The 20,819-nt window shown below is 43.8% G+C and overlaps 1 long non-coding RNA gene across 1 annotated transcript; it reads right to left on the bottom strand.

Annotated features, from left to right (window-relative positions):
• Window positions 1-7,900: 7,900 nt before the first annotated feature.
• LOC106999229 (uncharacterized) lies at window positions 7,901-15,207 on the bottom strand. The gene is made up of 2 exons (XR_003731304.2): window positions 14,657-15,207; window positions 7,901-13,776 (listed from the first exon to the last, which is right to left on the bottom strand). It is a non-coding gene; the product is annotated as an uncharacterized LOC106999229 (long non-coding RNA).
• Window positions 15,208-20,819: the final 5,612 nt, after the last annotated feature.

The following is a 20,819-nucleotide window of genomic DNA, read 5'->3' as shown; positions in this document are numbered from 1 at the left end:
AATCTGATGTGTGTCAGTTTGGGACTGTTTTATCCTGTTCGAGCTGGCTTTACCCAGTATGATCCAGGAAGGTTGGCTTGACCTGATTAAACCAATTTAAGCAGGTTTTAACCAACCTGGAATCAGTTTGTTTCTTAAAAAACTAGTTGGCTTTCCTTAGAAATCTGATGTTTGGAATGGCTTAGCTTATCTGAGCCTATTGTGAACCGCACTGAGTGAGGTTACATCAGCTAGAACTCTTCCATCTGTTCTGAAACACAAAAATGTGGAAATGCTAGAAGGCCAGATTACAACAGGGTTAGAGTATAAAGGAGGTGGGAGAAAATGGAAGGTATTGCATTTATACTCTTCTAGATACAGGTTGAAAGAGAAACTCAGGGTCAAGAGATGATTTTTTGTTGGTTTGTTTTTAAATATGGAGGAAGGTCCCCAGAGAGGTAGGAGGGCACAGACTAGAGGGAATAAGTTGGAAACCAAGCAAGATCAAATGTATATTGTAATTACCTTAGGGGGTTATATTGAAATGGTAATGGGCAGTGCTAATATAAAAGAAAATTTTTATCTTTTATCATAGAACTATAACTTTGGTTAAACAATGTATGTAGCTGATTATATTCTTTTGACGATTCTATCAAATTTCCAAGAGTAATAGTTTTCTCCCCTCCCTCAAGACATTTGGAGAGCACATGGACATCTGTGTCCTGGCCTCGCGGTACCTCCCTCATCCCCACAGAAAGAGGAAGATGAGAGAAGGGAGGGAGGTCTTTGGCAGCCAAGGGAAGACAAGTTTCAGGAGTTCATGAAACACCATCCCCCACCCCCAGTGAAGACCCTACCAGCAGGTCTTATGTCCTGAGCTGTGTTGAGTGACTGCCTCGTTACCACTCCCTACTGTTATGTGGCAAGTGTCAGGGCTGTGGCAAAGGTCAGGCTATCATCATTGGCCCCTTCAATAGACTGACCCTGGCATTAGGGCAACCATATGTCCCTGTGTGCCCAAGACAATCCTAGTTCACATCTGAGGCCCCAGTGTCACTATTAGTAGTGACCCCCTTTCACTCTCAAAGCTGTTCCAGTTTGGGTAACGAATTATATGATCAAAGGCCCCATCTCCTTTCATCTGTCTGTCTTTTTTTCCCTTCCATAGAGATTGTATCCATCCCCACAGCCTAAAATTCTTTCCCTCTGAAGATAACTACTGAATTTTCATCTCTGTCTTTTTTCCCTGAGTTCACAATTTCCACTTGGATACTGAAACAGTTGCCCTCTCAGTGCTGGTGGAAATGACACAAACTGACAAGTATTGATTTAGCCTCATTCCCATCACTCACCCCTGCACCCCTGCCACCCAGAAAAGTGTCACCTGAGTATTTATTGTATGCAGCCCCAACACTAAAGAAAGATCGGAAATATTTGTTCCCATGGTGGAAAATAAAGGGCTATTTGCCCATGTTGCCAGGCTTCCTCTGGAAAGCATCCGGGAATCATTCCAGAAATTTCATTTCCAGGTGTATGTTTCTTTAAGGAAATATTGTGGAGCAGAGAAGGAACGCACTGTGCAGGTGCCATTGGCTGTGGGCATTGCTATGGCAGATCAGCCTTATTACTGAATAGCAAAGGAAGGAGTCACTGGGAAAACACAACATGAACAGGCAGAGTGCACACACCGTGGCCCCAGGAAGCCACAATCATGTGGCTGACATGGTTCCAGAGTGTGGCACTAGGGAGGCCAACTTTCTGAGCTGCAGGTTCACAGCCTGGCCATGGGGGCAGGGAAGACATGCTCTACCCCAGGATCAAGGAGCAAGGCCATATTTCCTCTTGATTCTGGGACTCCCTGTTGAGACTGATTGGCTCCAACATTAGCTCTTGAGAGAACCGGGGTCCCTGCCTTCTTGGGGAGCCTGAAAAGAAGTTTTGCTGTCTGAGCATCACAGCATCTGGAGTGTACAGGAGACAGGTCAGCAGCTGCGATCAGCAGAGGCACACACACCAGCCCCTGGAGATGGGTGGTTTGTCCTGAGCCAAAGCTGGGCTGGTTTATAAAGCGCACCTGTGAAGAGAAGAGGGATGACTCCAGTGGGACATTCCTGAACCATGTGCACCTATTCACCTAGGAGAAGGAACGGCTGGAGCTGCATCTCTCTTTCTGTTTATGAAGTATGGGCCCAACTCCAGTGACAACATAATTTTTAGACCATTTAGTGGAATAATAAAAGTCAAAAGAGAAAAGAGAACTTACATGGACTTGCATGCTTAGCTCTCTGCTAGGTGCATTATAGAAAAGAGCTTATTGAATTCTTACGCAAACCCCTGAGGATGAAAGTCCGCTGACCTGGAGTCTTGATAGCCAGGTACTTAATTCACCTCCCTGAGCCTCAGTTTTTGTGTGTGTGAAGTGGGCTGACCCTACCTAACCAGTGTCTATTGCAGAATGATAAGGACACTGAATGAAATGATGGCTGAAGCTGTGCCCTTCTAGCTCACTGAGATGTCATTTAACCTTTGTTTGGGGGAAGATGGTCTGGTTCTTGGGATGTGACTCCTGGATACTGTTTGTTTCCACAGGTGGTGCAGATTTAGGAGAAGTCTTTCTCGGGTCAGGTTTCCCCAAAGGCAGATCTGAGATGATGATTCCAGGACATATCACTTACTTGGGAGGTAAGCTCAGGAAGCAAGGGAGACAGCAGGGGATGAGGCCGGGAAGGAAGGAGACTCCATACATGGTGTGTTCTTGGGAGGGCTACTTCCATGGGCCCTAGAGACCCTCTAGGAAACTGTGCAACCCCCCTCAGAGTGGCACTGCTGAGAGAGGTGGAACGGGGGGTTTATTCACCAACTCCTGTTCCTTGCGGTAGAGGCTCACTCCGACAGCCTTAACTTACCTGCACCCCTGGCCTGAGGAACGGTTTGCAGGCAACCTCTAGGGCATGCAGTTGGGGGACCAAAATGCCTGCCAAACAGAGTTCCCCCCAGGTCCAGAAAAGGAGAGAGAGGAGACAGAGGAAAGTGAAGGTGGAGAGTTAAGACATCTGGAAAACATGTGGCGTCTGCCCTACATCAAAGCTGAAACCTGGAAGATTAGAAATTCGGGCTTCCAGGATAGAGTGCTTCTCCCTGCTTCCACTCATACTCCAGCACCCTCCTGTCCAACCACTCCACTTGCAATAGGCACCCATTTACGGAGTAGAGGGTGGGAGAACTGGAGCCAGCTCAGTGCTGTTGGACAATGAAAGGAGCACTTATGGTGCCTCGTGCAGCATTCATTAGCAGAGAATCTTAAACCGATGTCACTGGGACTTTGACTGGTAGGCGGCTGTCACTGGGGGCAGTATAATCCTGTGGTTATGAGCAGGAGTTTTGGAGTGAGACCAAACTGGGGTCAAGGTCTAGTTCCGTACCTTGTTAACTGTATAAACTTAGGCAAATTACTTCATCATCTATGTATTTATCTATTTATTTTTAGAGACAGGATCTCACTCTGTCACCCAGGCTGGAGTGCGGTGGTGCAACCATAGCTCACTGCAGTCTTGAACTCCTGGGCTCAAGTAATCCTCCCAGCTCAGCCTCCCAAGTAGCTGGGACTACAGGCACAGACTGCTGTGCCTAGCGAATTAAATTTTTTTTTTTTTTTGGAGAGGCAGGGTTTCCTTATGTTGCCCAGGCTGGCCTCAAAGTCCTGGCCTCTAACCATCCTCCTGCCTTGGCCTCCCAAAGTGCAGGAATTACAGGAGAGAGCCCCTACACCTGGTCATTACTTTATCTTTTTATGCTGAAGTTTCCTCATCTGTAAAATGGGGTAAAAAGTACTAAACTTGTTATAGAACTGCTGTGAGAGTTAAATGAGATAATGCTCTTATCACAGTATCTGACACATAATGAACACTCAATAAACTCTGGCTAATATTCTCACTCATTCCACAAATATTTATTGAGTATTTTCTGTGTGTGCCAGGCCCTATTTCAGGTACCAGTGATACACCAATGAATTGAGATAGATTCAATCTAATTTGTTATAAAATTTAGATTCTATTGTCTTAAAGTCAGACAATAAACAAGAAAATAAGTTGATAACTAACCATTATCATTTCACGTAATAATATGGTTTCGATGTCTGTCCCCTACAAATCTCATGTTGAAATATAATCCCCCATGTTGGAGGTGGGGCCTGTTGGGAGGTGACTGGATCATGGAGGCAGATTTCTCATGACTGTCTTAGAATCCCCTTAGTGACATGTGAGTTCTCCCTCAGCAGCTTCACGTGAGATCTGCTTGTTTAAAAGAGTCTGGGACCTCCCTCTTCTCTCCTCTTGCCCCCACATCTCACCATGTGATGCACCTGCTCTTCCTGTGCCTTCCGCCATGATTGGACGCTTCCCGAGGCCCTTACCAGGAGCAGATCCCAGCACCATGCTTCCTGTCCAGCCTGCAGAACTGAGAGCCAATTAAACCTCTTTTCTTAATAAATTACCCAGCCTCAGGTATTTCTTTATTGCAATGCAAAAGAAGACTAACACAGGTAATAAGAAGTGCTTGAGCAGAGATCTAAAGAAGTGAGGACGCAAGGATCCTGGGACAGCATTCTGGGAAGTGGGTGCAGGAAATATGAAAGCTGTGCAATGAGAATACTTTATTCTCATAAATAAAGTGGTTTATGAATACTTGCTATAAAGAGTACAAAATACAGTAATAGATGAAAGAGGAATTGGAAATTGAAAAGAGATTTATTGATTTCTTAATTAATTATTTAATATAATATAGGATGTTATCACATGTTGGTATGCCAATGGGATGAACCACAAGAAATAGGAAAATCAATGATACAAGAGAAAGATGTCAAGTCCTTGAATAGGAGAGAGGGTTAGGGCCCTGTGTACAGGTGGCAGATGCCCTGGACCAAGGCTGTGGCAGGCCATCCCTTGCAGCAGGGAGAAATGCAGAGGATAAAAATACAGCCACAGAAAACATTCCTGGATGCTTAGGGAAATTGCTTCTCTCTTAAAATTTTCCAAAAATTCATCTTAAGCACCTATTAAATGGCTCATCTGGAGCTGAAGGTTTTGTGCTGCCTGCCAAGCAATGACTTGGGGTTCGCAGCCAATCCCAAGAGAGTAAAAGTGGGGACAGGAGGTCAGAGAGCACATTCTCTTCCATCTGTGCACGCCTTCAATAAACGTTGGATTGACTGGAATTATGAGAAACTGAAATCATTTATTGAAGATCTGCTTAAAAGATATTTACAGATGGTGCAGAAAACCATTATCCCGAGGAAGGAATGACAGCCTCCACAGACAGTATTGGAACTGTCCTGAGAAGATCGGTCTGAAGGTGGGAACCCTGTCCTGATGGGATGTTACACTATTGAGAACTGGGCCGGGTCCATTGACTCGGTATCTGTTTAATGACATGGCCTCTTCTTAGGCAGCAAGCTCCCTGAAGGAAGTGGTTGTGTCTTAGTCAATACTCAGTGGCTTCTCCAACCACCCCAGAAGCTCAGCCAAGGAGTGGCAGCACAAACAACAGGGCCTGCAGCTCAGAGTTGTTAATGATGGAGAGCAGATCTCCCAGAGAGAAAAGGAGACCCTCTTCACATCATGTTCTCTCATTGGCTTCTTCCTGAAGTCTGAGGCCTAAACCCCCAAACACTGCTAATAAAAAGATTTTTTAAAATTAAAATTAAAATTTTAGAATCGGGGGTACATGTGTAGGTTTGTTACAAGGGTCTGTTGCGTGATGCTGGGGTTTGGATTTGTATTGATCCCATCACCCAGATAGTGAACATAGTACCTAATAGGAAGATTTTCAGCCCTTGCTCTCCTCCCTCTCTCCCTCTTGGAGTCCCCACTGTCTATGGAAGGGTATTTCCTAGGTTTTCTTCTAGGATTTCAAAGCTTGAGGTCTTACATTTAAAGCTTTAATCCATCTTGAGTTAATTTGTGTATATGGTGATAGGTAGGGGTCCAGTTTCATTCTTCTGCGTATGGCTAGCCAGCTATCCCAGCACCATTTATTGAATAGGTAGTTTTCCCTATTGCTTATCCCCTTTCCCCTATTTCCCTATTCTCTTTTCCCCATTGCTTATTTTTGTCAGCTGTCAAAGATCAGTCTGTTGTAGGTGTATGGCTTTGTTTCCAGGTTTGGTATTTTGTTTCAATGATCTGTGTGTCTGTTTTTGTACCTGTACCATGCTGCTTTGGCTACTGTAGCCTTGTAGTATAGTTTGAAGTCAGGTAATGTGATGCCTCTGGCTTTGTTCTTTTTGTTTAGGATTGCTTTGACTTTTCAGGCTCTTTTTTGTTTCCATATGGATTTTAAAATAGCTTTTTGAAATTCTGTGAAAAAATGACATTGGTAATTTGATATAAATAGCATTGAATTTGTAGATTGCTTTGGGCAGTATGGCCATTTTAACAATATTGATTATTCTAATCTATGAGCATGGGATATTTTTCCATTTGTTTGTGTTGTCTATGATTTCTTTCAGCAGTGTTTTGTGATTCCCATCATAGACATCATTCACCTCCTTGGTTAAATGTATTTCTAGTTATTTTATTTTGGTGGGTGGCTGTTGTAAATGGGATTATATTCTTGATTTGGCTCTCAATTTTAATATTACTGGTGTATAGAAATGCTGCTCATATTTGCATATTGATTTTGTATCCGGAAAGTTTACTGAAGTTGTTTATCAGTTCTAGACCTTCTGGTGGAGTCTATGGGGTTTTCTAGGTATAAAATTATATTGCCTGTGAATGAAGATAGTTTGACTTCTTCTATTCCTATTTGAATGTCTTTTATTTCTTTTTCTTGCCTGATTGCTCTGGCCAGGACTTCCAATTCTATGTTGTATAGAAGTGAGAATGGGCATCCTTTTCTTTTTTTTCATTTCTCAAGGGGAATGTTTCCAGCTTTTGTACATTTGGTATGATGTTGGCTGTGGGTTTATCATAAATGGCTCTTATTATTTTTAGATATGTTCCTTCGATTCCTAGTTTGTCAAGGGTTTTTATCACGAAAGGATGTTGGGTTTTGTTTAAAGCTTTTTCTACATCTATTGAAATAGTCACATGGTTTTTGTTAATTCTGCTTAGGTAGTGAATCCATTTATTGATTTCTGTATGCTGAACCAACTTTGTATCCCAGGAATAAAGCTCACAGATTGTGGTGAATTAATTTTTGATGTGCTGCTGGCCTTGGTTTTCTAGGATTTTGTTGAGGATTTTCATGTCTATGTTCATCAGGGATATTGGCCTGTAGTTTTTTTTTTTTTTTTCACTGTGTCTGTCGGATTTTGGTATCAGGATAATACTGGTTTCCTAAAATGAGTTAGGGAAGAATCCTTCCTCCTCAGTCTTTCGGGATAGTTTCAGTAGGATGGTACCAGTTTTTCTTTGTATGTCTGGTAGAATATGGCTATGAATCAATCTAGCCCAGTACTTTTATGGGTTGATAGGTTTTTTATTACCGATTCAATTTCAGAACATATTAATGGTCTGTTCAGAGTTTCATTTTCTTCCTGATTCAATCTTGGCAGGTTGTGTGCTTCCAGGAATTTATCCATTTTCTCTAGGTTTTCTAGTTTGTGTGCATAGAGGCATTCATAATAGTCTCTCAGGATCTTTAGTATTTCTGTGGGATCAGTTGTAACGTCACCTTTGTCATTTCTGATTGTGCTCATTTGGATCCTTCCTTCCTTCCTTCCTTCCTTCCTTCCTTCCTTCCTTCCTTCCTTCCTTCCTTCCTTCCTTCCTTCCTCTCTTTCTCTCTTTCTCTCTTCTTTCTTTTTTGTCAGTCTAGCTAGTGGTCTGTCAATCTTGTTTATCCTTTCAAAAAAACAACTCTTCATTTTGTGGATCCTTTGTATGTTTTGGGAGGGGTCTTAATTTTGTTTAGTTCTGTTCTATTTTAGTTATTTCTTTTCTTCTGCTAGTTTTGAGATTAGCTTGTTCTTTGTTTTTCTAATTCCTTTATGTGTAATGTAATGTTAGATCACTAACTTGAGATCTTTCTATTTTCTTGACGTAGGCATTCAGTGCTATAAATTTTCCTCTTAACACTGCTTTTGCCTCATGCCAGAGATTTTGGAATATTGTTTTCATTTGTTTCAAAGAATTTGATAAAAAGACTTTTGAAATTAATAATGAGTGGAGACTTCCATCTTGGAAGTCTGGAGTTTTAGTATATTCCTCTGGTGATCTAGCACTTCCTGCAGTGGGAATTGTGGGATTTTCCTGCGATGCTTGTAATGTTGGAAGAATGGTCAGTACATTACTCAAGAGTCTTACTCTCTGCCTATCAATCACACAGAGGCAGGAGAGTATGTTGACTAGTTTCTCACTTTGGACTTGAAGCTACTTATAACAACCCACAAAGGCCCACATTGGGCCAACAAGCATTAAGGAGTCCCTTGATCTATCTCCACTGCACAGTGGGGTGATAATACTTTGTTCTGAAAAGTCCTTGGAATTTCACATACCCTTTCCTTGTCCCCCAGGAGCTGCGTCACCCATGGACACTCTTTCTTTCCTACCCTCACCACTTCCTGTGCTCACCTGGATACTCCTGCTCCCTCACTCCCCTTAGCTCCCCACTCAGGAGTCTCACATTTCTTTGGCCTTCTATGGGGGCTGTCAGAACCATGTTCTGCTTTCATCTAAAGATGAGTAAATGGGGGCTGCAGACACAGGAAGGTAGAGGAGGAAATTTAGAAAATCAGCTCTAAAAGTTAAAGTTCTATAAGATAATCAAATCTTTCATATTTTCAAGAATGTCCTCCTCTTAGCGCAACTCCTCTGCCTTCTTCTCATCTCCCCACTGACGTCTGCTATGTCCACAGAAGGGGGTGAGGGTGAAGAAACAGACCCACCCTGCCAGGAAGCCTTCACATTACAGTGGCTGTCTGGGAACCTAGAACTGGGTACATAGCAGGTTGATTTCTAAGACCCTGGACAGCACATGCAAGCTAAAATCTTGCTTTTCTCTATGGGATGGTCCAGAAAGAATACCACGCTTCAAAGCAATTCTGCATACAAGGTGGTAATTGCAGCTTGGGGAAGGGACCACAAGTGAGGAGTGCCCCCAGGATGTGGATCAAGTTGCCTTGAGAGCACAATTAACACAGCAGGTTACAGACCTTACAGAAGTGGAGGCTCACAGGCCAGAGCAAAGCTCTGTGTTAGTTAATTGATTATATTAGCATAGCTAAAGAAAGACTCCATCGAAACCAAGTAGAACTATGTCTGCTTGGAATCTAGAAAGAGCTCAAGCAGAAAGGCACACTTAAGAAAGCCTTGCTAAGGGAGTCAGTCCTGAACTGTAGCAGAGGCCAGCTGTTCAATTACCCGCCCACTGGCTTAGGAGGGGATATGCAAACACCCATGCAGTCCCCAGCCTCTACCACTGATAGATCCATACACTCTTGTCTTGTCTCTGCTCTGCCTCTGCTTCCATGATAGGTAGGTTGAGACTGAGAATAGTGTGCACCCAGGAGCGAGGGTCCTGCGATTGCTTCATGAGATGGGGCATGGGACAAGAGCACCAAGTACAAGGTCAACAGAATTATCCAGACTGAAATCAACACCCCTTTTCACCCCACCTGGTTAAAGCCTTTTTACAAATTCTTTAGTAAACAGGAATCAGGTCATTAACTTTAGAACTCTGCCCTAGAGTATGGGTGATTTAGTTGCATCAAGGATCCCCAAGGCCGCCACCAGGCTCAGTGATTTGCTAAGAGAACTCACAGGATTCCACATATAGCCATGCTCACAGCTAAGATTGATTACAGCAAAAGGATACAAAGCAATTGTTCATGAGCAAAGGGAACAGGCACATGGGGAGAAATCTAGAGAAAGCCAGGTGCAAGCTCCCAAGAGTCTGCTCCCAGTGAATTCACACAGGACGCACTTAAGTCCTCTAGCAACAAATTCTAGCTACACGTGTGAAGTATTGTCTGTCAGGGCAGCTCATTAGAGACTCAGTGCTTAAGATTTTATATTGGGGTTTTGTCATGCAGGCACCTGCTGCCTAGCATGTAACAAAACTCCAGGCTCTCAGAAGGAAGGCAGGCGTTCAGCACAAACCATTTTGTTTGTACAAACGGTGTAAGTCTACTGAGCCACCCTTATCACTGATGGAAGTTTTCCATCAATGTAGGGAATTATTCACTGGCCAAACTCCTGGATGCCTGCCAGGGGCCAACTTTGCAAACAGACCTTTCTAAGGACAGAAGTCTCAGGCAGCCATGGTGACTGTTTCTTGCACAGGTGTATACAATTAACTCATGTTATCCATACAGTAACACTATAAAGTTCTCACTCATAAGCATAGGTTCAAGCCTGAACAAATCCTTTGCTATCTTCTTAAACCTTCCTCCAGATATTGATGTGGACATTTTTTTTTTCCACCAAGAGGAGCCCATGTGCTACGCCAACAAGATTCTAGTGCTCCAATTAGCCAAGTGTGGTGGTGCATGCCTGTATTCCTAGTTACTCAGGAGGCTGAGGCTAGAGGATCACTCAGGAGGCTGAGGCTTGGAGTTCGAGGATGCAGTGAGCTATGATTGCACCACTAAACTCCAGCCTGGGTGACAGAGCGAGACCCTGTGTCTATAAATAAATAAATAAATATTCTAGTGTTCCAAGTTGGCAAAACCCACCTCAATCCCACCTCTCCTTTCTACCACTTCCTTGTATCCTGGCCCTTCCCTGAGTTCGAGCTTTCAAGCCGCCCACCTGATTTGGGGTGCTAAATGTTATTCACAAACTGTCTCTTTCTCACCCTTCCGCAAGCCAGAATTGATCAGCATGGCCTTAGCCCTGGTTCCCAGACCCAGAGGAGGTCACGGTGCTGAAGAAGTGCTTCAGAGGACCCCCTGGAGGCTGCGCACAGTGAAGCCTAGAAGAGAGCCCTTCCCTCTCAGTTATTTAAAGGTGTCTCTACTCTGCTCGTCTTCTCTCCTTGCTCCCCCACCTCCTTCTACAGCTGGGACATTATTGTCTTACTTTTGCCCTTCAGAAGCAAACTGTCAACCCAGCTCAGGCTGGGGCACAGTGACCTTTTCTTTTTTCTTTCTTTTCTTTTCTTTTTTTTTTTTTTTTTGAGACGGAGTCTGGCTCTGTTGCCCAGGCTGGAGTGCAGTGGTGCGATCTCCGCTCACTGCAAGCTCCGCCTCCCAGGTTCATGCCATTCTCCTGCCTCAGCCTCCCGAGTAGCTAGCTGGGTATACAGGCGCCCGCCACCATGTCCGGCTAATTTTTTGTATTTTTAGTAGAGACAGGGTTTCACTGTGTTAGCCAAGATAGTCTCGATCTCCTGACCACGTTATCCACCTGCCTCAGCCTCCCAAAGTGCTGGGATTACAGGCATGAGCCACCACACCCGGCCAACTTTTTCTTTAGATAGTTGTTCAAATATTCTGTGATACATGAATTGAGCCACCCTGAAGTCAACCTTGAATCTACTCAATGGTAATGACTTGATTGCTCTTGGACCCGTGGAAATCCTAATCCTCAGCCCCATTTCACACAGTGATTAAATTTTCTTTGCGCAGTTTATTTTCTTTTTTCAAAGGACGGCGTTAGGGAAGCCGTGAGGGGGAGATTACCCCTTTCTGTCTACCTAGCTCAATCAGTCCATTCATAAAGGCCAAATTGGGAGCCCCTCCACACTCAGATCATTACCTCAGTAGGAATTCCCCTTCTGCTGCGTGTGTGTGTGCGTGTGTGTGTGTGTGTGTTCTCCAAGTGAATCTGGACTGTCTCTGTGTGAGGGGCTGGGGGTGTTTCAGGACAAATGACATCATGTAGACCCGTAGAAACAGATGTTCAGACTTTCTGTACTTCATGAACTCAGTTTCGTGCCATCTACTGGAATGGAAACTGGCCAGGCCATCCGGAGGGAGCTTCTAAGACGAGTGGGTGGGACCTCACTGCTTTCCTTTCACTGAAACAGGAAGGGCCTGGGCTGGAATATCTTAGCGAGCACATCCAGAAATGGGCATGGAAAACCAATGCTCAACCCACAGACTCCAGCTCCACCGAGCAGATTTGTAAGCGAGATGCTGAAATAATTTTTCCGCTCCACTTCCCCCCTCCCCTGCCCCCAGAAAGGCATGAGATATTTTTAGCAGGAAAAATAAATGCCCCATAAAAATGAACATAAAAATACCATATGAGGGACAGGGCACCCTCCCATAGGTTTCCAAGAGATCCCTGGAGTGACCATTAAATTAAACAGGCTTTGAAGCCAGCATTGGAGGAGTGGATGGGTACAGGCCAGCCCTGGTCTGAAAAGAGCTGGGGAGGGGAATAGAAAGAAGAAACTGGCCAAAAGAATCCTGTGCTTAATGAAGGAGAGTGTGGGACTAGGGAGAAATTCACAAAGCACACCATGTGCCTCTTCTGTGAGCTCATGACCATTTTGCCTGCCAAGTCCAATGACCTTCCCTCCACGCACGTCTCCCTGACCTTTCCGTGGCATCTGATCCATTCCTCCCGCCGTTGGCCTCTGTGGAACTGTCCTTTCTTCATGCTCCTCCTACATTTCTGCCTCAAGCTTAACAGAATAAAACCTGAGGTCCTCATTTTCTTCCCAAACCTGCTTATTTCTTTATTTCCCCCTCAGTGAAAGGCATTTCCAGTTCCTCAGGCCAAAACCTTGAAGTCATCCTTGACTTCTCTCTCTCACACCCCACATCCAATCTGTCAGCTGATCCTGCTGCTCCTCTCTCCAAATACATCGGGACCTGACCACTTCTCACCCCTCCCCCATTCCCACCTGGTCCAAGCCCTCATCGTCTCTCACCTGGCTTATTGCACGGGCTTCACGCTTCACCTTCCTGCTCTGCCCTTGTCCCACTTGGACCTTGGATTCTCAACACAGACATCAGACCCATATTGTTAACATGAAAGTCAGAGGGCAATCTCTGCTCAAAGCCTTCGAAAGACTTCCAATCCTACCTAGAGGGGAACCTCAAGTCCTTACAACGGCCTTCAAGGCCTCAAGTGGTCTAGCCCTGTGTTAACTCTGTGTTAGCCCTGTGTTAACTCTGGCCTCTTGTCTTCCTAGCGAGCCCTGTTAAGCTCTGCTACAGCCACCTGGGCTCCATGCTCGTTCTCTCATCTCCAGGCCCTTGGACATGTGATTCTCTCACCCAAAAATGCTTTCCCCACCAGATGTCTTCACAACTCACTCCCTCACTTGCTTCAGGTCTTTACTTGAATGCCACTTTCTTGGTCACTCCATCTAAAACTGCAACCATCTTGAAATTAAAAAAAAAAAAAAAATCCCTTCCTTCATTTCTCACCTTACCACTTATCCCCGTCTAAACTACTATAGAGGAGACTGACCGTCTTGCTCATCTTCTGCCCGCCCTCCACTAGAATGTAAGTTCCATGAAGGCACAAATCCTTGTGTCTTTTGTTTGCTTGTTTGTTTTTGCTGCTGAGTCTTCAGCAGAACCTTTTATTGAATAAATAGAATGAATGAAGGAGTGGATGTATCTGCTAAAATCCACAACCACTCCCAACCTCCCTGCTCTTGATATTGACACTAGTACTTGTCACATCTTCCAGCTCATGGGAGCAGTTCTGGCCCATGCCCCTCCTGTGCCACTAGCCTCTGACCAGACACCGTCTCGTCCGCCATGGATCCTCCTTCTGAGAAACCCGGTGGTGTGATGAGGCAGCTGGGTCTCTGCTCAAGTCACGAAAACCAGGACAAACTTTTCAAAATGCTTCAGAGCAAGTGGCTTCGGTAAACTCCAGACCTCTGGTGCCTCATCTGTAAAGTGGGTTTAATAACACCGACATCCATTAGGTTATTGTGAGAATGACATGGGGTAACCTGTCTATCATGTTTCTCCTGGTGCCTGATAGAATCACCACTTCCCTTCCCACTGTGTTTGTGCCATTCTAAATGCCTCTGACTCTGATGGCTACCAGATTCTCTTGAGGGTCTCTTCAGTCTTTTCACTGGGCTACCCACCTTGCCCACTGCTGCATAATTTCTCCAGGTTTCTTCTTGGTTCAAAAATCTTTGTGTGGTCAGGTGCAGTGGCTCATGCCTGTGATCCCAGCTCTTTGGGATACCTAAGTAGAAGGATCACTTGAGCCCAGGAGTTTGAGACCAGTGTGGGCAACAAAGCAAGACTTCACCTCTACAAAAAATAATTTTAAAAAATTAGGTGGGCATGGTGGCACCTATCTGTAGTCCCAGCTACTCAAGAGGCTGAGGCAGGAGTATGACTTGAGCCAAAAGTTGGAGGCTATGATTACTCCAATGCACTCTGGCCTGATGACAGAGCAAAACCCATCTCAAAAACAAGCAAAACCCCAAAGTCTTTGCATTCCTTCCAAAGGATGAACAATTACATTTAACCCAGCCACCTGGGGTTAAATATGATCAAGCCAAACACATTTCATGTGTTTTGCTCAAGCAAGCTGATTTCTTCCAGGAGCTGCCCAATAAATGCTTCAGTGAAGCCCACCATGATGTGTGTGGGGTCAGTTCATCAGCTGAGCTGTTTGAACCGCTTACAGACTTCCAAGCCCTACATGTTCTTCTTTGTCTCTGAGTCATTGTAAAAGCTGCCCCCGAACCTAGAATACCCTTTGACTCTTTCCTCTCCCCCTCTTTACCCACTAAATAGCACTGCACTCACCAGAGTCCCAGCCACTCGACTGAAGCAAGAGGATCACTTGAGGCCAGGAGTTTGAGGCTGCAGTGAGCCATGATCACGCCTGTGAATAGTCACTGCACTCCAGCCTGGGCAATACAATGAGATCCTGTCTCTTACAAAAAAGCAAAACATAAAAAATAACACCACACCTTTCAGCAGCCTTCAGGCAGACCCTCCTTTCAAAAGCCCACTGTGCCTCCTCCCCGAGGTGGGCTTCGCTGCCTCTCTGCTGTGCTCCCACCACATCCATGCTTACTCCAAAGAGGCACGTACTATATTGAATTGCATTTGCCTGTTTAGTCACCCACCTCTTCAACCCAGGCTCTGAGCCCTGGTGGGCAGGGCCCATGCCCTATTCATCTGAGTGAACTGGTGCCAAATACAATATTTGGTACATGGTAGGTGTGGAATAAAGACTTTCTGAATGAATGAGCAGGTGAGTAAGTGAGGAATGGATGATTCAATGACTAAATGAAGAAATGCAACACTCCACCAGCCCAAGTGAAGGTTTATGAGGTCATGAAAAGACTGGAAAAAGCATGCCTGTTAGGAACAGACCCAGAACAGCACCCCCCCTCCCCCGCCCCTAACTCCTTGCCTTCTGTCCTGGTCCTCTCCTCTCCGCCCTGCACACACTTGTTTTCCATGAGCCACCTCACCCATCCCGGAGGCTTCTGTTCCCCTCTGAGAGTCACTAATTGCCAAAGCAATGGTCCCAAATTCTGTGCCAAACTTAAGGCAAACTTTTCAAAAAATTTGTTTCTTGCCTGTGCCTTTTCCATTTGAATTTTTACAGCTACCACTTCCTCCACGAGATGACTTGTCTTCTGGATTGGAGGTGTGTCTGCATTTCAGGAACAAGCAACGTTTCTCTGTGGCTGCAGGTTGTACTCTGAACCTCCACCATCGGAAAGGCAACTCCTGCTACGTCCTCTTCAGAAAGGATTTGAGCAGGTTTGGTGAAGGTAAATGCATTCCTATTGCCATGGAGACATGGTATTTCTCAGTGACAGAGAACAGAGAAGCAAAGTTAACTTGCATCGCAATATAGTAGAAAAAGTAAAAACTCAGAGCCTGGATGTGTAGGGCAGGCATGGGGAACTTCTGGCTTCCAGCTCTTGGCTCAATTTTCTTCCAGCCTTTGGCAAACATGACAAACCATGGCTACATTAACAAAGAATGATACTTATCAGGCAGATACCAGCCTGTGCTGGAAAGGCCCCACAGCCAGTTGGAAGGCAGTGGCTGGTGACACATTTTACAAGCACGTTCTCATTGTTCTACTCTATTTCAGAATTCATTTGGGCTCCCTACGTTTCAAGTTAACTGTCTTTTTGAAATGCCTGTAGATTCTCCAGAGCCTGTGCTAAGTTTTAGGGCCTTTTCTTTTCTTTTCTTTTGCCTTTTGCCCTTGTTTTATATTGTTGACCAAAGCCATAAAGTCATAAGCTGTGAAAGATGGAAAGACCTTTAGAGATTATCTGATCTAACCCCCTCATTTTACAGGCTAAGAAGTTGTCAGAAGTGACTTTAACTTTGAATTTTACGAGGTCTATTTGTGTTGACAACATAATTGATTGCTCTGCTTCTGAGACTGAGGATTTGCAAGGGGAAATATTTTTAAAAAGTCAGTGCTCTTCCTGATGGGTGGGAAAGTAGGGTAAAAGCTTTTGTTTCCATAACTGTTTCTGTGTCACACACTCCACCAGATAGAATGCAAGACCTCTCTACCTGGTTTAAGTCTACCACTGTCAGAATAACCACAGGAGGAATGCCTGTAGACTGTTGCTACTCCCCTTAGGAAAGTATCCAATGATCAGAGGTCACTTCCCCACTTGAGGGTGTTCAGACTGACAGAAAAGACTAAAGACCTCCCAAACAATGACATATCCGAGCAGTCAACAGTACCCACTGTTCCCAAAGAGAGTTTCTCTTGGGGACTCCGGCCAGTTGGACTTCTTAATAAATCAGCTCCTGCACACAACAACTATGCATATCTCTGCCTCTGTTGAGCAGGCACTGCGTGTGGCCGAAGCAGGCTCCATGACAATGAGGCATAGACTGGTCTAGCAGCTGTAGATGCCTTAGGCTGTTGTGTATGAAGCTGGAAGGCTGATCCCTAGAATCACTCTGGAAAAGGCACAAAGTTCAGAGCTAGAAAAGCAAAATCGAAACCCGTTTGCAGATCCAATGGATAAGATCAGGAACGGCAAAGAGGTTTCACATCAACTCTGATTGGTGGTACCTGTCTGGGGTATGGTACTGAGAAGGGTTGTGAAGCCGTGAGTCAGAGGAAAGGCACAGAGCTATGGATTAGGAATGCCTGCATTAGGGCTAAGCGGGGGAGAGCAGCAAGTGTACTATGTACTTTTCTTTTTTTTTTTTAAATATCATTTTATTTTAGCCAAGAATTACCTGTATAAAGTCAAAAAGTGCTTCCAATGATGCAACACAGCAGTCCTTTTCAGGTAATCTTACCAACAGGCTCCCTTTTCTCATGGAAGAGCCATGTTAACAATAAACTTCGGCTAGAGGGTGCTGTGGAAATGGTAAAATATGGAGATTATTCTGTGAAAAATTATGGGTGATTTGAGAGTAAAAGCAAGAAGCTATTGGCACGAGGCAGAATATACAGAAAATAAAACATAAACTCACTTCTGTACTCAATCCAGGATGGCATGGATTGACAAGGGTGCATGGTTGAATGGTCAACACTCTTCACCTGCCAGTGCAGAGCCCTAAAATGAACATTTAACCACCATCAAGGGTGAGAGGCAGCTCTTTGATGCTGGTGGTCGGGAGGGCGGCGGTGGTGTCAGTCTCTTTAACCAGGGCAGTGAGGGTTGGCTGAAGTATCTCGCCACCGGAAATTCTATTGTCTCAGCTCAGTTGAGGAAACCAGTAGCCTTAAATGGGGCATAAAACGGATGGACCAGGCAGCAGGTGGGGCCATCACACAGAGCAGGACTGGGATGTTCCTATCAAGGCGAAAGGAGGCCCTCCCTGTCCACTCACTGATGGTAGAGCCAGTCCAGAAGCACAAGCCCAGAAGCAACCTGGGTGTCTACATAGAGGAATGATTCTTGTCACTCCCAAGACTGTTATAGATCCCGTTCCCTGATATTCTTCCCATGTGTGTGGGACACAGGGGAGGCTGGGAAGGGTGGCACAAGTACTTTTTCTGTATCTATTCCAATCATTTAATGTTTCTTTTCTAGTTCTTACCATGGTGAGTTACACTGATTGATCTTTCAAATGTTAGGCCAACTTTACATTCCTGGGATGAAATCTACTTGGTCATGACCTATTATCTTCTTATGTATCATTGGATTTGATTCACTAAAATACTGCTAAGAAGTTTTGTGTCTATGCTTGTTGTAAGAAAATAGCCCATTGCATGGCAAGAGTGGTGCCATCTTGAATTGAAACTGCCATGATGACTGCTGTTTGACTCTTGCATGCCAAGGTGGTCTGCAGAAAGGTCTTTAAACAATGCCCATAGCTTAGATAACCCCTCATAAAGATGCTTATCTAACATCCCCAGTGGTCTTGAGTTTCACAAGAAACACAGATATGACTAGCTACCACATATTTTACCAAAAGAATTTGTTATATAACAGATATTTTCTAAAAGGTGAGTGCAGGGATCCACAGCCTAACGGCCACCCAAGACATCACTCCTGTTCGTAAGTTCCTATTAAATGTTTCTTTTTAAGAAACTGGATTTTTCAGCCTTTTTATTTAGCCTCTCAGCTCCCTCAGCCTTTGGGGGCAGGTTTACATATACCTGCTCACTGTGGAACATTTGTCTTGGTCTGTTTTGTGTTGCTATAACAGAATATCATAGACTGGATATTTATAAAGAAAAGAGACTTATTTTGCTCACAGTTCTGGAGGCTAGGAAGTTCTATAGCATACTACCTACATCTGGTGAGGGCCTTCTTGCTGCATCATAACTTGGCAGAAGGGCAAGAGAGCATGTGAGACAGAGACGCACCAGGTGCTGGACCCACTTTTATATCTGCCCACTCTTGTGACAACTGACCCATAATAACTACATCAATCCATTCATGAGGGCTTCACCCTCATGATCCAATCCCCACTTAATAAACCCCACCTCCCAACACTGTTGCATTGGGGATTAAGCTTCTAACACATGAACTTTTGGGGGGTACATTCAGACTGACACAATGTTCATGAGAGATTCTGGACTGAAATTTTCTTTCTTATAATGTATTTGGTATTGGTATTAGACTAGCATTGAACTTAAAGCATGAGTTAGGAAGTATTTCCTCCTCTTTAATTTTCTGGAAGAGTTTGTGTAGAATTAATATTATTTCTTTCTGAAATATTTGATAGGATTTACTAGTGATGCCATCTGAGCCTGGAGTTTTCTTTCTGGGAAGGATTTTTTTTTTTTTTTTTTTTAAATATACAGTCTTGCTCTGTCACCCAGGCTGGAGTATAGTGGTGCAATCATGGCTTACTGAAGCCTTGACCTCCTGGGCTCAAGTGATCCTCTCACCTCAGCCCTCCCAGTAGCTGGGATTACAGGCACACTCCACCATGCCTGTTTTTTTACTTTTCTTTTTGTAGAGACAGGGTCTTGCTATGTTGTTTAGGTTGGTCTGGAACTCCTGGACTCAAGCAATCCTCTCACATTGGCCTCCCAAAGTGCTGGGATTACAGGCATGAGCCACCATACTCAATCTCTTTGTGGGAAGGGTTCTAAGTAAAAATTCAGTTTCTTTAATAGCTATAGGGCTACCTGGATTATATATTTCTTCCTGAATGGGCTTTAGTAGTATCTTTCAAGCAATTGGTATATTTTGTCTAGGTTGCTAAATTTATATGTGTATAATTATTTATACTATTCCCTTATCCTTTTAATGTCTGTAGAAACTATGTCACCTCCTATTTCTTGATATTGGTAAATTATGTTTTATCTCCTTTTGTTTTAATCAATCTGACTAGCGATTTATCAATTTTACTAATTTTTAAAACAATTAGTGTTTGGTTTCATTGGTTTTCTCTCTGGTTTTGAGATTTAACTTGCTCTTCTTTTTCTGCTTTCTTAAGGTGGAAGCAGAGGTTATTAATTTGAGACTGTTCTACATATCCCTTCTCAGCACTATTTTATCAGCATCTTTTAATATTTGGTATAATATGTGTAATTTCAAAATGCATTCTAATTTTATGTATGTTACTTTCCAGATATTTGGGATTTTCCAGATATCTTTATCCCATTGTTTTTTGTTGTTGTTGCTTTGTTTGAGACAGGTCTCACTCTCTTGCCCAAGCTGGAGTGCAGTGGCGCAATTTCAGCTCACTGCAACCTCGACCTCCTGAGCTCAAGAGATCCTGCCACCTCAACCTCCTGAGTAGCTAGGACCACAGGGTGGGCAACACTATGCCCAGCTAATTTGTGTATGCTTTGTAGACATGGAGTTTTGTCACGTTGTCCAGGCTGGTCTCAAACTCCTGGGCTTAAGTGATCCAACTGCCTTGGCCTCCCAAAGTGCTAGGATTACAGGCGTGAGCTACCATGCTCAGTTATCTTATTGTGTGTGTGTGTGTGTGTGTGGTTTTTAAATTTAATTTCATTAAAGTCAGAAAACATACTTTGAGTTGAATTGTTTTCAATTTATGAAGGCTTGTTTTATATCACAGAATATTGTCTACCTTAATACATATTTCCTATGCACCTGAAAAGAATGTGTATTATGTTGTTGTTGAGTGGAATACTCTATGAATATAAACATAAATATAGTTTGGTTTATGATATCTATTTTATTTTTCATCTTCTGTGTCCTTACTGATTTTCTACTTGTGCTATCAATTACTGAAAGAAGATTCTGAAATCTCTGACTTTAATTGTAAATTTGTCTATTTCTTCTTTCATGTTCAACCAGTTTTTACTTCATATATTTTGATCTTCTGTTACTTGGTGCAAAAAAATTGAGAATTGTTATGTCCTTTGAGACATAAATGACCCCTTTATCATTTTAAATGACCCTCTTTATCTCTGCTAATATTATTTGTCCTGAAATCTACTTTGTCTGGTATTAGTATAGATACTCCAACTTTGTTTCGATCAGAATTATTTTGATGTATTGTTTTCATTCTTTCACTCTTGATTTATTAT

This window comes from Macaca mulatta, chromosome 7 (assembly GCF_049350105.2).
Source record: "Macaca mulatta isolate MMU2019108-1 chromosome 7, T2T-MMU8v2.0, whole genome shotgun sequence".
In the NCBI taxonomy this organism is placed as follows: domain Eukaryota; kingdom Metazoa; phylum Chordata; class Mammalia; order Primates; family Cercopithecidae; genus Macaca; species Macaca mulatta.
The sequence above is the reverse complement of the archived record's forward strand: the minus strand, read 5'-3'. Positions and strand labels throughout refer to the sequence as shown.